At 45.5% G+C, this 17,498-nt stretch overlaps 1 protein-coding gene across 3 annotated transcripts in view; it reads right to left on the bottom strand.

Moving 5' to 3' along the window:
- adamtsl3 (ADAMTS-like 3) overlaps positions 1–17,498 on the bottom strand; it is a 48,489-nt gene that overhangs the window by 19,436 nt on the left and 11,555 nt on the right. The window lies entirely within an intron of this gene.

The following is a 17,498-nucleotide window of genomic DNA, read 5'->3' as shown; positions in this document are numbered from 1 at the left end:
ATAGGATTCTGTGCACACAGTTGACACAGAGTAGTAGTAGTAGATGAAAAAAATGACATGATTTATTACTTCAGTAAACATGAGTTTATGATCTTAATCACTATTTTTAATTCTCCTTTAATAATCTATGATGATATTTAGTAAAGTATGGTCCCATTCAGAATGCAAAATACCCGGTGGCAATCATGGATGCAAGCCAAGGTACCTAGGCTGTACACACTTTGCACACATCACAAACAAAATGCAGCAACTAACTACACTTCTCTCACACATGCGCGCACTCGGACCCTACACAAAAAGACAATTGAAGGTGACAAATAATTGAATTATAATTTTAGAGACCGACTGACATGTTGCTATTGAGGCTTTCAATGGGTCTAAACTCGAAAGTGTCAATGAAGTGTCAGTGTGTTTTGCATTTTTGGTAAAACGCAGATAAAGCAGGTCACTAACACCAACACCCGTGAATCAGGAAAGAGGTGTAGCAATGTGTATCCATGACTGTGTAGGTAGCATTTACCTCTCCGTGAACTTGTTATTGGACGTTTACAACTTATAACTTTGACCCTTCAAAGTGAAAGTGCACAGGAATGTTAGGAACCACAGTGGTAACTGATAATTTGCGGCTAACCAAGAAAAGCATTCCAAATAATATCACAGTATTTGTGAATTAATGATTTACCTTGCCAACTAAGTCAGCTATGTAAGTTACATGTTAAACTGAGAGTTAAAGCAACACTATGTAACTTTTGGACCTTAAAATAACAGCTTGAAAAAAATTGTGCCGCTACAATGACTTTTAATATGACGATTTGCGTCTCCGCTATTGCCATCGGGGGTCTGTGGGGAAATAACTCCGCTATGTAAGATTCTGGAGCCGCCCGGTATATCCGGCGGATGTACTCGACCTGCTTTCTGGCAGTGATTACGCAATGTCATATAGTGCCACTCCACGCTCGCAGCTCCAGTATAAGGGTAGCTTTTTTATGTAGCTTTTTGGTGTTGTCAACAATATTGTATTCGATCACACGTACTCCACATTTGCAGTCTCCCAAAACAAAAGGAAATGACTGCCTTCCCAAAAGCCGACAAACAGCTGATCGACCAGGCAGAGACTTGGCGGGCGCGCGTTCAATCGTCGCGCTACTTCACCCTAGTCCGGTAGGTGCTGGGCCAGTTCACAGTGTTCCTGCGCAGTCTTCTAGTAGTGATCCCGCCCGTTGGTATGAATCCAAAATAGAAAGTCGCCGGATTGCTGCCGTTCTGAGTCCGCCGTCGGTCAGCGCTCCAAACAAAAAAACCCTCGCGTCACCTCCCCCTCGTCACCTTTTATAACCCGTGACACGTACAAATAATAATAATAATAATATTATAATACAGGACAACACATGATCCCAACTCAATACAAGTGTATGCGAGGCTGCATCTATCGTCACTGGGTATTTACGACACTGAAATCGATACCTAAATACCTAAAAACCTGAAGGGGGCGCCAAAAGTGAAAAGTTACATAGTGTTGCTTTAACATGTAACTTAACTACCTGGCCACTTTTGGTTTTCCAAAAAAACAGTGGTGATGTCATGATGGCTGTGTCCATTTCTTTTACACAGTGTTTGTGTTACACACACAGTTAATTGGCTCAGTAAATCTAAATATTACATTTTAGGTCAGAGAGATCACAAATTAAAATAGTATGACTTTTTGCTCAATTATATTGTAAATGCACTCATGGCTGGACAGGGGTAGCAGATGCAGTTCATGATACCAGCACAGTCTGACATACGTAATGTCAACAGAAAAGTAAATCAAACAGAAAGTGAAATTGTATAGTAAAGGGACTTGTATTGCGAAACACTTACAAGTCCATTGACAGAGAAGAAAATATGTGAGTTTATACACCTTACTGTGTTCTCACTGTTGGTCTCCCAAACCCAAGCAGCCGACTGTACCCTGTGTGTTGTGCGTGAGAGTGTGTGAGCCTGCCTGGAAAAGTAATGTCATGCATGTGTGTGTAAGGACGTGTCCTGCTGCCTGTAAAGAATCACAAACACATGCTACCTGGAAGAGATCTAATCATTTAAACCCCTATGAAGGCCAAAATACTGTACTCAGGCTAAATGTAACCTTTGATCTTTTGTGATGTCAGGTCAAATGAATCAAATGGCTTCTTCATACCAGTGTTATCGGATCATTTGTATGTGACAGTGCCATGCTGGCTTGTCCAACATGCTAAAGAGCTGGTAATCTGTTGCATTGGTTCCCAACACAAATCCGAGGGGTCACGAGACGGGTAACATGGTAGCAAATATGTAAATAGAACCCTTTGGTTGCCCTAGGCGAGATTGAGTTTTGTGCCCCCCCCACACACAATACTTTACATAACTGAAGAGACATATATTAACTTAACTGCTTTACATAGTAGTTCTTATAATTCTACTATTCTACATTGCAGTTCAACAATAAATGGTGCATGGACAACAAACACCAGAATAGTTTCAGAACATTTTCTTTTTTATTATTTTAAATAATTTATTACGCACTCAAAGTTAGGATACATTAACTCCATAAACTGTGCAAAACACTCTTAAGCACCTGTAAGGACATTTAAGCAAATTATGACCCTCTATACCCTAACTATACCCTCTACAAACAAAAGTGCTTTTATGGATACTGTACGTACCAATACAAAATTAAAAGATTGAAGTTCTGAGAAGTTATATCCCCATCTCAAATAATAGAAGATGAACAGTTGTTTCTGGCATTTCTATTCACCTTCAAAATTGACAGCATTAAAATTTGACTCGTCTGTGTAACACCCGGTTCCGTGTCTCCTATGTTCCGTGTCTCCTCTGTGTCTTCTCTCTCGTTTAATTCCCTGCACCTGCCCTCAGCCACTCTTGTCTCGTTACTGTCTGATGTCGTACACCTGTTTCCCCCCCTATATATTGTGTCAGTCTTTCCCTTGTCTGCTGTCGGATTGTCGTCTCTTGTTCCGTGTCCTTTTCCCGTCGTCCTGTCTGTGTTCCTGATCCTGCCTGCTTGCCTGCCCTGGCCGATCCGACCCTGCCTGCCCTGACCGATGATCCTCTGCCTGCCCCTTTTGGACCTTGTTTATTTTTCAACTGTTTTGCCTCATTAAAGAGCGCCTTTTTGTTACTTATATTTTGTCCATTCTGTCTCTCTGCGCCTGAGCCTCACCCTGTTACACTCCCCGTGACAGAACAATCCGACCATGATTGGCTCAGCAGAGGACAGTGTGCGCTCAGCTCTCCAGACGCAAGAGGAGCGTCTTTTAAGAATTGAGCGGTTAATCTCTGGAAAGTACAAGCAGCTCCACGACCAACAGAGTTCCTTGACCGTACAACTGAGGGATCTGCAACTCTCAAGCGAGCCGTGTCGGGCCGGCTGCGGTTCCCGGCCGCCTGATGGGTCGGCGCCGCCAGCCCTGTCTGGCTACCAGCCCAAGCCCCAGCAGCCCTCGCCGTGCCTGTCGGAGCCCCGGCCGTTCTCCACTGCCCCCTGGCAGCCGCTGGCGTTCCTGTCCGGCATTCACCGTGACCTGTCGGAGCCCCGGCCGTTCTCCACTGCCCCCTGGCAGCCGCCGGCGTTCCTGTCCGGCATTCCCCGTGACCTGTCGGAGCCCCGGCCGTTCTCCACTGCCCCCTGGCAGCCGCCGGCGTTCCTGTCCGGCATTCCCCGTGACCTGTCGGAGCCCCGGCCGTTCTCCACTGCCCCCTGGCAGCCGCAGGCTTTCCTGTCCGGCATTCCCTGTGTCCCGCCGGCTGTCGCCTCGGTGCCGCATACCCCGACGGTTCCCGCTGCCGCCTCGGTGCCGCAGCCCCCGCCGGTTCCCGCTGCCGCCTCGGTGCCGCAGCACCCGACGGCTCCCGCTGCCGCCTCGGTGCCGCAACCCCCGCTGCCGCCTCGGTGCCGCAGCCCCCGCCGGTTCCCGCTGTCGCCTCGGTGCCGCAGCCCCCGACGGTTCCCGCTGTCGCCTCGGTGCCGCAGCCCCCACCGGTTCCCGCTGCCGCCTCGGTGCCGCAGCCCCCGACGGTTCCCGCTGTCGCCTCGGTGCCACAGTCGCCACCGGTTCCCGGTGCCGCAGCCCCCGACGGTTCCCGCTGCCGCCTCGGTGCCGCAGTCGCCACCGGTTCCCACTGCCGCCTCCGCCGTGCTGCAGTCCCGGCCGATCCGACCTCTCCATGCCCCGTCACCGTCCCGGCCGGCTCTAGTTCCCTCTCTCCCATCTACGTCCATGCCGGTCCCAGTTCCCCGTGCCCCGTCTCCGTCCAGGCCGGTCCCAGTTCCCCGTGCCCCGTCTCCGTCCAGGCCGGTCCCAGTTCCTCCAGCCCCGTCTCCGCCCCGGCCGGTCCCAGTTCCTCCTGCCCCGTCTCCGCCCCGGCCGGTCCCAGTTCCTCCTGCCCCGTCTCCGCCCCGGCCGGTCCCAGTTCCTCTTTCCCCGTCTCCGTCCCGGCCGGTCCCAGTTCCTCCTGCCCCGTCCCAGCCGGCCGCAGTTCTCCGTGCTCTATCTCTGTCCTGGCCGGCCCCAGTTCCCTGTGCCCCGTCTTTGCCCCGGCCGGCTCTGGTCCCTCCTGTTCCTATTCCGTCCCCTTCCCGCCCGGTGGTAGTTCCCCGTGTTCCACTGCCGTCCCAGCCGTTTCCCCTGTCCCACTCTCGTCTGTCCCATCGCCGTTCCCCCCTTGCCCGCTTCCGGTTCCCAGTGTCCCGTCGCCATTTCATCCGGCTCCAGTTCCCAGTGTCCCGTCGCAGTCATCCCCTTTCCCGATTCTGGTTCCCAGTCTCCTGTCGCCATCTCATCCTGCTCCAGTTCCCAGTGTCCCGTCACCATCCCAGCTGGCTCAGACCCCGGCCTCTCCTGTGCCCGGTACCTCAGCTACCCATCCCTGTACTCCGGCCCGCCCTCTGGCGCGCCTTTTGCCTGGTGATCGCCCGCCGGCCCACCCCCCAGACTGCTTCTGCCATGCCCTTGGTCCCTCCGCCGGCTCCCCTCCACCCACCCTTGTTGATCCTTTGGGACGTCTGGTATCCATCCCTGTAACACCCGGTTCCGTGTCTCCTCTGTGTCTTCTCTCTCGTTTAATTCCCTGCACCTGCCCTCAGCCACTCTTGTCTCGTTATCAAAAATAAAGAACATTTCAGACACTTGGGTAAAACTCATAAACTCATGTAAGGACTGTAAAGTATATCACCTTCACAGAAACCAAAGTTTATTGTTGGTAAGGAAACCACTTGTACGCACCTCCCTATAACATTTTGAGGCTCCTCATCACACAATATACACCTATGTTCCTGACGTTTTGGATGACCACAGACCTTTAGGATTTCTAAATATGATTTTAAACTTGAGTTCACTTGAGCTGTCACTTTAAGATGTGCTGTATTCCTGTGGTTTTGTTTCATTGGGTCTAGGCCACATCTGCTGCACTGTAAGTGTAACATAGTGCATCTCTTCAGATAATTAGAAGATACTCGACGATATGAGAACCCCAGAGAGCACCAGAAATAGAACTCAGAGCAGAGCGGGTGCAGAAGAAGTGCAGGATTACTCAAGGCCTAGTCTGCCCTAACTTCCTCATGGTGATCCACTGAGCTACAATCAAACTTGACTGACACTGTAGGTCGTGAGAATGCTGAGTGGTCTATGTGAACAGTTTTAAGACTTCAGACACGTGTCCTAAGAAATTCTAACACTTTAAATGTAATACTTTTACACAGATTATTTAATCACATTACATGTCACTGCTAGCCTTTCCAAGAACTTAAGAATCAATAATTTAACTTGTGTACTTGACTTCAAACTTAAATTGGTTATGACATAGAACAATGTCATCACTGTAGTATGCCGTTAAGATAATCAAATCTCTTTTTGAATCCATGTGGAGCAAGGGAAATAACAAACTATTTACAAATGTACAAACGGTGTGTAAAATTAGTTAATCATAAAACATTCAGAAAATCCATTTTAAGTGACTCACAAAAGCCTGTTGATGGATCATGCTTTGGTGGGGACACAAAGTAAATGGACTGTTCTTGTATAGTGCCTTTCTGGTCTTCCGATCACTCAAGGTGCTTTAACACCACATGACATCATTCAACCATTATCACCTATTCATACACTGATGGCAGTGGCTAAGGTACGGGAGCAATTTGGGGTTAAGTGTCTTGCCCTCACATCGACATGGGCTAGCGGAGTCGGGGTTCAGATAGCTGATCCTCTCATTGAAAGACGACCCCGCTCACCACTGAACCACAGTCCCACAGGATACTGTCTTGCTTCCGCTGCCATCTTGCCATCTTGCCAAAGTGCTCAATGCTTTCGCTTTGGGTTCGTTGTGCTGCTGATAAGAAATGTTCCACATGTGCTGGTTTAACAAAGGGGAGCAGGTTTATGGTACTGAAAAGTAAAGCCAATGCAGAAGTGCCTTTTACCTGCATACTCTTTATTAACCTTTGGCTGTATAAACGTATATGAGAAAATAAAGTAAAGTGAATTTATGTCTCAATCTCTAGTCTCAAGTCTTTGTCAATATAGCATCATGTTGATTGTAGAAAGATGTTAATTCAGCGTTTGGTTGTTCTTAGCTCCACCCTCAATGTGACTTCTGTTTCCCAAAAAAAAAACAGATGGCAACAGACAAAATGCCAATTTTGAACTGTCGTCCACAAACCATTAAGGGACATCAGTCACTGCTTCCACTTCTGATATAGCGTCTGAATGTCATCCATTGTTGGGCTGGAGAGCTTTGGCTGCTCCTCACAGACAACCAACATAGCTCAGGGTAAATCGAAGTCAGCAACAGAGGGGAAATCGAAGTAAAGAGAGAGTGGGAAGGAATAAGTTGGAAAATGAGAGGATGGGGAGAGATCGAAGCCAGCTGATTGGCAGAGCCCCAGCGCGGAGGAGAAACAGAGCTGAGGGCTTGGGGTGAAAGGCCTCACTGTCCGTGTGTATGAAAGAGCTTTTCAGGCACCTCTCTTGTTCAAGTTTGGCTCAAAAATTACAAATAAATAAATAATCAATCAAAGTATTGACATCTGTACTGGCCTCATTCAGATTAAGAATCTTTATCGGTTTGATATGTTATATTACACAATGAATCTGACAGATTTTTAGAAACCGGGCAGGCAGTAGGGACGGTGAAGGAATATGCCCACCGGTTAATACACTTGTGAAAAGACATTTAAAACTTTTTTCCAAGTATAAAATGGAGATTTTAAGAACTGCAGTGAGAACGAGTTTTGCCACGATGAGAAACCAGCACAGAGAGTAAAAGGTTCAAACATATTCTTGATTCTCTGGATCCCGCACCAGGACAGCTGGCCATCCTTGCAGAAAAATATCACCACGGCTTTACTCTCATCCTGTGATGTTAGTGAAATCCGACTCTTTATATAAAAAGAGTGCCGAGGTCATATCAACATGTAGAAAAGAATGAAGAAACGTGTGCATTTAATTCAAACTTATTTTGCTTCTCTTCAGAGGCTTCCACAGAGACGTTCATACGTACCAGTGATTCAAACTTGTACCTGCAACGTTGCAATTATCAGCCGCTGCTTTTTAGTTGCTCCTTTAGGAGATATAAATCTGAGGCCGCGGAGCAGAGTGGTCAGGGGACATTACAGTTTAGCTAATGACAACTAAAACTTAATAAATCTATCCATCAACCAGCTCTTGTTACCGGCCAGGAAGGAAAGAGAGAATGGGGGGGAGGAAGGAAGTGGTGACAAGGGCTCAAATAATAACAAACTCTAGAACTCCAATCCACTAGGAAGACATGAAAAGATCCTAGGCATAATGAATCCACAACTGAATAATAAACATGAACCATGCTGTGTATAAATAATAAAGCTAATAACAGTGGCGGTTTGGGCATGCTCAGCAGGCCACATGGACAACATTATATTATTCCAGATGGATTTGGGTTTCCTTTGAACAGAACTGCCTCTGAAAGTGTAGAGGTCCAGGGAGCGGGATGATGGACACTGGAAGCCTATTCCTGGCTTTGGTGCTATTGCTGCTGAGGATCAAATGGACTAAATGTGTTACGGTTTAATGAAAAATCGGGGCCTAGGCTTTATTTTCTTCATATTTATTTGTTTACACTAGAGGTGAATAAAAGATCCAACGATAAGACAATAAAATACATTAAAGGCTCATGAGACTCGCTCAAAGTAATCCTGTCCCGTACACCCCCGATAAGAGTCTTATCAGCAGGCTGGAATCACAGACAGTTTTGTACTACTCAGAGATTCCTGGCACACCATAGGGGGGATGTTCTTAAAGTGTACTTAGACTCCATCTTGTTGTCCTTATAGTGTCACTATGAGGAGGGGGCTACTGGAGTTCTGCTATCTGTTATGGTCAATACATCCCCCCATCTATATCCGGGCTCCTTATTAAAACACTATATTTGATTCTCTATTTCTAAACTTTGTAAATGTTGAAAGTTAGCAGTGTTGGTGTGGAGGCATTACAATGGTTCAACGGCATATTTAATTGAGCTAAAAGGTACAGAAAGCCATGGAGTGAGCAACAGAACCCATTTCAGTAGCGCTTTGTGTTAAAGTCGCTGTAATGCGAGTTAATTGGCAAAGAGCCAGTTAAAATCCTTTTAAGATGTGTAATACCGTTATTGTGTGCAATTAAAACATTAGAAGTTATATTTATATCATCAAGAACATTATTATTATTGTTAGATTATGAGAAACGTGTTAACAACAATAACATGTAGCATAACATGGAGGAAGACGTTCTGAAAGTAAAAACATTGTGTATTTTACAAAAATGTCTTTCACAATTTTCAATTCACCTTAACGTTGAAAGATACTACATATTACTTTTACTATTTCAAAGGCCTGTTTGAGGCCATGATTTATCGAATGTTCTCTTTGTGGCATATGTAACTGTTAATAGGTGCATACTAATACATTCAACAGCATATTCAACTATTAAGTGTATCCATAGAATGCAATAATTAAAACTGAACTTTTTCCTATTTTAGCAAACAAATACCTATACATGTTTACATGTGTGAAAAGATACAGAAATTCAAGTGAAAATCGGTGTTTTGTATTTTTTTGGTTGAGCACAAAGAATTAATCAGAGCTCCTCTGCGAGGACAGAATGGTGTGGAGGTGTAATAAAGTCAGGAGTGGTTGGTGCTGGTCAGGTAGGAGTTAAATTCTTCACACTGACTTTGTGTAAGGAATTGAGAAGTAAAGGAATGTTTTTGTACAGTGGACAAAAGTCGTGTGATTAAGTGTAGATGAGATGATGGCTTGGCTGGCCGCGTTGATTATCTTAAGCTGATGTGGGATCAGTGTCACGCCTGATTGCTTTTTATGGTCCGGGTGTTTTTCCAGACTTGCTGCGAGACTTAGAGCTTTAGAGCTCAGTTTTCATTGACCTTTTTTTGTCACCTTGTTTTGTAACTAAAAATACAATTGTGGGGAAATGCCTCAGAAGAAGACAAAGCTTGTTTGTTGGCATTAATGCACAAAACAGGAGGAGAGCCGAGACATGAGGGATAGGGGAGTGGTCGAGGAGAGAGTGAAATACAAAAACAGTAAGGGGAGTATTGACAAAGTGAGAGCCTCACTCCTCCACCTCCGTCTATTGTCTGTTTCCTGTTGGCCCGGCCTTCCTAGTGCCAGCCTCTTCCTGTCATCTTTCAGCCTCACAGCTGTTCAAACACAATCCCTCACCAACACCAGCTTCCTCTTTCCCTGTACTCACAAACAACAACCGGACGAAATCTCCAAGAATTTCCTTTCACCCTCCTCTAAAAACAGCATCGTCTGTGATGCCAACAATCTATGAGGTATGGCTGCAAGGAATGCAGTTTGCTGTTGCCATTGTGTGCAATGATGACAGAGGTGGTGACAATGCAGAGAGCAGCCAGGGACTAGAATGAAAGCACATGGGGAGAAGGACAGAAAGAGAGTATGCCGCCATGTTTAAAATGTGTTCTTTCATTTCATTGAAAGACTTCTAATTCCACGACTCTTTCACAGTTGTACATGTGAACAACAGAATGCAACACGATGAATGCCCTCCAGGAGACTGTCTAAAAGTGTGATTTGGCCCCTTCCCCTAGCATTGGTTATTATTTAAGAGTCGATAAGATGCCTAATACCTGCAAACTCACGAGGGGTGAAAAAGGTGACTTGTGTGCTCTGCTTAGCCATGACTCTGTTCCTTGAGTCTGTTCTGTCTCCACCTGGCTGTCACGATACTCACATAACTTCTATACGATACCTGCCATAAATATCATACCAGAATTTGATACAATACCATAAAAACGATATGGTACCATAAATACGATACTGGTATATTTATCTATAATAGTAATAAATAAAACATTTGTATGGTTCACTTTTTACAAGCTTTTTCAACACTTAACAAATGGCAGGGATATTCGTATTAGCCTACGTCAAGATATTAATAAAACTACATGGTGCCATCTTAACATTGATTAAACACTATGTGGCCTTTTATCTGTATCTGACCAGATGATACAGAGTTCCTTCAGTATGAGCAGCTGTAGAGTTACATAACTTTACAGACTGTCTGCATCGTAGACAAAGTACTTTTTTTCACTTGACGCCACTCGCTGTGAGAGCGCTGCGCAGCGTAAAACGTGCAGACAGCATGACACGGAGCAGCGCGTGTGCTCTGATCGCGCGCTCTTTTAATGAAGTATCGATACAAAAAATAAGCAAAATCATACCAAAGAGCTTTTTAGGGCAAAGAAGTGTAATGTTCTGCAATAGCCAAGTCAATCACCTGCCCTGAATGCAATGGAGCTGCATTTCACTTGCTGAAGACCAAACTGAAGGGAAAATGCCCCAAGAAGCAGCAGGAAGTGAAGACGGTGGCAGTAGAGGCCTGGCAGAGCATCACCAGGGATGAAACCCAGCGTCTGGTGATGTGTATGGGTTCCAGACTTCAGGCTGTACTTGACTGCAAAGGATTTTCAACCAAGTACAATGATGATTATGTTACTTTTGGTCCCTTAAAAAAAGAGGTGACACGTATAAAATGTGTTTTAATTCCTACACCGTTCACCTGATGTGGATGTAAATGCCCTCAAATTAAAGCTGAAATTCTGCACTTAATTGTTTCATTCAAAATCCATTGTGGTGGTGTACAGAGCCAAAAGGATGAACATTTTGTCAATGTCCAAATATGTATGGTCCTGAATGTGTTTATATAATATACATATATATAGTACAATTATTAGGCTATACTGTTTCATTTACAAGATCTGTCTTCCTGTGATGACGGTAAAAAGGGCACAGTCGAACACGATAAACTATTCAGGCTGAAACCCCTGATGGACACCACGCTTTTTACCATGCCCAAGCTGTGGATGAGAGAATGGTCGCCTCCATGGCTAATAGTGGGATGACTCAGTACATGAAGGACAAAACCAAAAGCTCGGGATTCAAGCTGTTTGTCTTGTCTCACTCTAGGACAGTGACATTTTCTATTTACACTGGCAAAAGTAACATGCCCTCCGGTCATGGCCTGTCATATCATGATGTGATGTCCCTAGTGCAACCCGGTTACAGCCTACCACCTATAAATTGACAATTTGTATACCAGCCCCACGCTCTTCAAGGTTCTTCATGACTAAAATTGCTGCCTGTGGAACGTACAGGGAGTACCGGAAGGAATGCCCTGGTACTGATGTGAACACCTCCCAAAGAAGTCAGCGAGAGGCTCCATGAGATGGATCCGTGATGGCCCTATCGTTTATGTGAAATGGATGAAGACAAGGGAAGTATCGGCCTGCTCCACAAATCGCGTGGCATACTGCGGTCAAACTGTGAAGAGGATGAAGCAGCAAGATGGCTTGTGGAAAAGGGCAGCAGTCCCATGTCCCACACCAGTTGCAGAGTGCAACCAGCATATGGGTGGAGTTGATCTGTCCGTCCATCTCAGTCATTATTACTCTGTACAGCACAATACCAATATTATCCATATATGCTGTTTAAATAAACATCTGAGAATTTTAACATTACATTAATTGTGTTGTGGTGGCTGGGTGTAGTTAGGATCAGCTGTGGAGGTGTGTCAGGGAGTGGCTCAGGGAACAGTTACTGGCAATATGCCTAATTTGCCTCAGCTGCAGGGGATCAGCTGATGAGCGTCTACCCTATATGAGGTGGCATAGGGATGGAGGCACGAGGAAGGGAGAACAGAGCCACAGTCTGCAGCCAAATAAAGCATATTAACAACCGTAACCTTAGTGTGCTTGTCTTTTGGTGCTTAGGGGGGAGAACCTGTTACAGTGAGGCTCCCCTTAAAAAAAAAAGGCACCCAGAGCTGCCGGCCCGGCAAGCTATTGCGCTGGGGCAGATGCTGGGAGCGATGGCAGCGGGACCAGGCGGAAGCGGACCGACAGATCCTGGGGACGCTCCTGGCCCAGGCAGAAATGCAGACTCATGCCCTGGAACGGCTCGTCGACCAGACAGTTGCAGCTCCACCGAATCCTTTCCCTTTGGCAGGAGTGGAGGTCCATAAAATGGCGGCGGTGGACCACGTGCAGTCGTTTTTAAGACTTCCGAGGCGGTGGCGGAGGCATGCGGCTGGCCAGCGGCAGAGTGAGCAGTCCGCCTCCTGCCCCTGCTCACCGGGGAGTTGCAGACTGCAGTCCTGGGATTGCCCTGGGCAGCCCAACACTGCTACGCGGACATAGGCAAGGTGGTCATGGATCGGCTGGGTCTGACCTGTTTTATATATTCCCAGTCTAAATCAGTGAGACTCGCAGCACAGCCTCTCATTGGACAGTCCAAGGCCTGACCTGGCTGGTCACCGTACAACTTGATAGTATTCCGTAAGGATGAATTTAGTGGCGGTAATCTGACTTGTTGCATGGTGGGAGAGAATTGAGAGTACAGATGGTCCAGAGTCCTACCCTTCATGTGTTGAAACAAGTTTGGCAGAACATTTTTATTGTTTGCCGTGCCAAAACTAGTCTGGGTCCAGTGCCAGCACAGAATACCATGCAGCTTCATCCATGCTGTGTCAGCATTTGTGTGTGGCGGTATGCACACAGAGGGCCTGACGACCAAAGTGAACCACAGGAGCAGATTGAATGGATGGACTTAAAAAGTCTGATGCTCAAAGCTAGGAAAGAAAGTGCAGGAAATAGTTAGAGTTGCATTAATTGTTGTTTGAAATGAGACTCACTCATCCACTCCTCAAATGTCTTCTTACCTTTGCAGAGACACGCTCACTTTGTTATTGTTGTTGATATGGACCCATGTGTCTGAAATAAAGTTTAATTGTTGGCATGGTGAGTGTCTTACTGAACCTCTGCCAGTGGGGTCTGACCAATGTACAAAATGCAGGAAGACTGGTGAATCAATTCCAATGTTCAGAAGTGTGCTGCGATCATGTCTAATTATTGCCAAAAGAATACACAAGCAAATACCTAAATCTACCACACTTCACTTGGAGCAGCTACGAATGCATGTGGACATAGCTGCAGTAGCTTTTCCATTTATGGAGGACACACACACACACACACACACACCTTGTGCCTTTTTCTCAGATGTGAGCTCATCCACAGGTGTGCGACAAGGCTTGGCAGGTAGCAGAGAGTGAGGGTAGAGTAAGGTCAGAGGCCTGTGTGTGTGTGTTTGGGGGGTGGGGGGGTTGACTAGTTGGAAGGCAGGGTTTAACACATGTCTATCTACCGTAACTGGTCTTTTCCATCTGCTAATCCCTCCATATCCCTCTGACGGGTCAGACATGTATAGCTGGACATGGATGATGTAAGGAGGTTGGTGTGGAAATGAACAGGCAGATAAAGGTTAAGAATAAGAATAAGAATATACACTTTTATTTATCCCCAAGGGGAAATTAGTTCTCTGCATTTAACCCATCCTTAGTTATTAAGGAGCAGTGGGCTGCGGTGAAGCGCCCGGGAAGCAACTGGGGGTTCAGTGCCTTGCTCAAGGACACTTCGACTTGCAACTAATGGGGAGAGCGGGGATCGAACCCACAACCCCGCGGTTGCAGGACGGCCCTCTTACCCCACTGAGCTAAAGCCGCCCCCAAAACATAGGACAGAGAAGTAGCTGCAGTTTTGTCCACTATTTACAGCAGTGTAGCAACCAAAACAGTGGAGGTGTGGAAATGCACCGCGATGCAGAGTGAACAAAGTACGAGAAGAAGAGCTTTGAGTAACAAAAAGTAACTAACTGACCCCAGTCTGCTCGGCCCTAGGCGAATTAATGTGTATATGTAAAATGTAGGGCTGCTCTGAATACTATTGTCGGGCTTTGAAGCTTCGGTGAGGAATTATCGACAACATTTTACAAAAGGGTATCTGTATCAATCCCTCTCACACACATGCTCCATTACACACACACAACTGTCTCTTTACACGCGTCAATCGCCTCTCACCCGAAGAGAAACAGACCTCAGACAGATAAAAAATGCTGTGTGGGAGTTGTGTCTTTATTAGTGGAGCCATGCTGTATGAGGCCCCGTAGGTCTGTGCATTACAACGATAGGACAGATGACAGTGAGAATGCAAAATGTTGAAACGAAAACGGCTACAAAATGGGCAATAATCACCTCGAAAAAATGCCAGCAACAGCCCAGAAAACAAATTTTCTCTCATGTGACCAATAAACAAATGAATAAATGCATATATTGTAGCCAATGCCAACACATAGGCCTAATACCTGGCGTTGTTGAGACTTTGTTTGTCTATCGATCTCCACCGCGCCATTTCAGCACCCTGGACAGCACACATACGCAGATTCTCTATACACAACAAACAGCAGTATTCGTCTGAGAATAGCTCATAATACTTCCTAATCATACATTCCATTCCATTATCTAAACCTCTTATTTGAGTTGCGTGGGCATGTTGAGTCGATCCCAGCTGTCATTGTGAACCCGGGCCCCTCTTTGCTGTAAGGTGATAGTGCTAGCCACTACACTACTGTGCAGCCCAACCAATCATACTTGTTTATGCATAATGAATAATGTGCAATTACTGTTCCTTTTTAAATGTTGTATTTGGGACTTTGTTGGGAGATACATATATAACAAACAAAACGTGATTTGGATGCTGAAGCCACTAGAAAACTCTTATTGTTTTGCCCTGCAGAAGGATTTGTGTCTGTAATGTGTATGTACTGAAGTGGCTTACAAAGATATTGGTATTGAGAAGTATGGCCCTTTTTTCTATCTTTAATCATGTTCTCGTTAAAAAGCCTACTGTTCTTATACTTTCTGGTCTAAATTATCAACCAATACAATGCCAGGTGTAGCATCGACCAATGAGTCTCCCTGAATGGCAGTAACTTTTTTAACTGGTTCATACACTTGGACGCTCCAAGGCTTTATTATATAACTTTCTTTTAGAACAAAAGAACATTTAATACATATACCAGCGTTATGCCCATACTTTTTCTTTCACTATATTAGCTCCATTGGCCTCCTAGAGTCTCTGTACTGGTCTTGTTAGACCTTAGTGCTGCATTCGACACCATTGACCATGACATCCTATTACAGAGACTGGAGCAGTCGATTGGCATTTCAGGCACGGCACTAAATTGGTTTAAATCCTATTTATCAGATCGATCACAATTTGTACTTGTAAACGATGATGCCTCGATAACCACCAACGTTAATCACGGAGTTCCACAAGGTTCTGTGCTTGGACCAATTTTATTTACCTTATACATGCTTCCTTTGGGCAATATTATCAGGAAACACTCCATAAACTTTCATTGTTATGCAGATGACACTCAACTATATCTATCGATAAAACCAGAGGAGAGCAACCAACTCGGTAAAATTCAAGCATGTCTTAAAGATATAAAAACATGGATGACCTGCAACTTCTTGATGTTAAACTCAGACAAAACCGAAGTAATTTTAATCGGCCCTGAGCACCTCAGAGATCAATTATCTGGTGATGTGGTTTCTGTAGACGGCATTGCCCTAGCATCCAATACCACTATAAAGAATCTCGGCGTTATCTTTGATCGGGACTTGTCCTTTAACTCCCACGTAAAGCAAATCTCAAGGACTGCATTCTTTCATCTACGTAATATTTCAAAAATCAGGCACATCTCGTCTCAAAAAGATGCAGAAAAATTGGTTCACGCGTTCGTTACTTCGAGACTGGATTACTGCAAGTCCTTATTATCAGGCTGCTCTAATAAGTCTCTTAGGTCCCTCCAGTTGATCCAGAATGCTGCAGCTCGTGTTCTCACTAAAACTAAGAAAAGAGATCACATCACTCCTGCACTAGCTGCTCTGCACTGGCTACCCATAAAATCAAGAATCACTTTTAAAATTCTTCTCTTAACCTACAAAGCCTTGATTGGTGATGCACCATCATATCTTAAGGAGCTTGTAGTACCATATTGCCCCACTAGAGAGCTACGCTCACTAAATGCGGGACTACTTGTAGTTCCTAGAGTCTTAAAAAGTAGAATGGGAGCCAGAGCCTTTAGTTATCAAGCTCCTCTTCTATGGAACCAGCTTCCACCTTCAGTCCGGGAGGCAGACACAGTCACCTCATTTAAGAGTCGACTTAAGACTTTCCTCTTTGACAGAGCTTATAGTTAGGGCTGAATCAGGTTCACCTGGTCCAGCCCCTTGATATGCTGCTATAGGCTTATAGCTGCCGGGGGACGTTTTAGGATGCACTGAGTACCTATCGCCTCTTTTTTCTCTCTTTAAGGATGAATTTTCATCTCTCAATCACACGTTACTAACTATGCTTTCTCCCCGGAGTCCTTTTGACTTCACGTCTCATGGGGTCATCGGACCCTATGAGACGGCATAGATCCTATCTGCCTGATGGATCGTCGAGGTCTGGGTCGTGGAATTCCTGCTCCTGACTACGCCACTGTCCTGTTGAGACTCCGCCCACTCCTCCTCTCTACCGCCATCTGCCTGATGGATCGTGGAGGTCTCCATCGTGGAATATGCCTACTATGAACTATTCATACACTCTGTCACATTCATTGAATGTATTTAAACTCTAAATCTGTCCTTCTGTACACATTACATCTATTGCACCTGTCCATCCTGGAGAGGGATCCTCCTCTGTTGTTCTCCTGAAGGTTTCTTCCCTTTTTTCCCCCCTGAAGGGTTATTTGGGAGTTTTTCCTGGTCCGATGCGAGGTTTTGCGGCAGGGATGTCTATGTGTACAGATTGTAAAACACTCCGAGACAAATTTGTAATTTGTGAAATTGGGCTATACAAATAAACTGAATTGAATTGAATAGAGGTGAACAAACACACATGAATTAAGGACATTGTGGGCTTAGCCTGGACCTCTGTAGAAAGACTCCGACCCTAGATGAAAAATCTATATTTCATCCTTTTGATTCACACTGGCACCGTCTTTACATTCAAAGCATTATATCTGCCAAAAGTGCTTTATATCGGCAGTGTGGGAGCTTTTTGGATAAAGTACATGGCGAGGGATT

Source organism: Pseudoliparis swirei, chromosome 4, assembly GCF_029220125.1.
Source record: "Pseudoliparis swirei isolate HS2019 ecotype Mariana Trench chromosome 4, NWPU_hadal_v1, whole genome shotgun sequence".
Lineage (NCBI taxonomy): Eukaryota > Metazoa > Chordata > Actinopteri > Perciformes > Liparidae > Pseudoliparis > Pseudoliparis swirei.
This window is presented reverse-complemented; position numbering and strand designations above follow the sequence as displayed.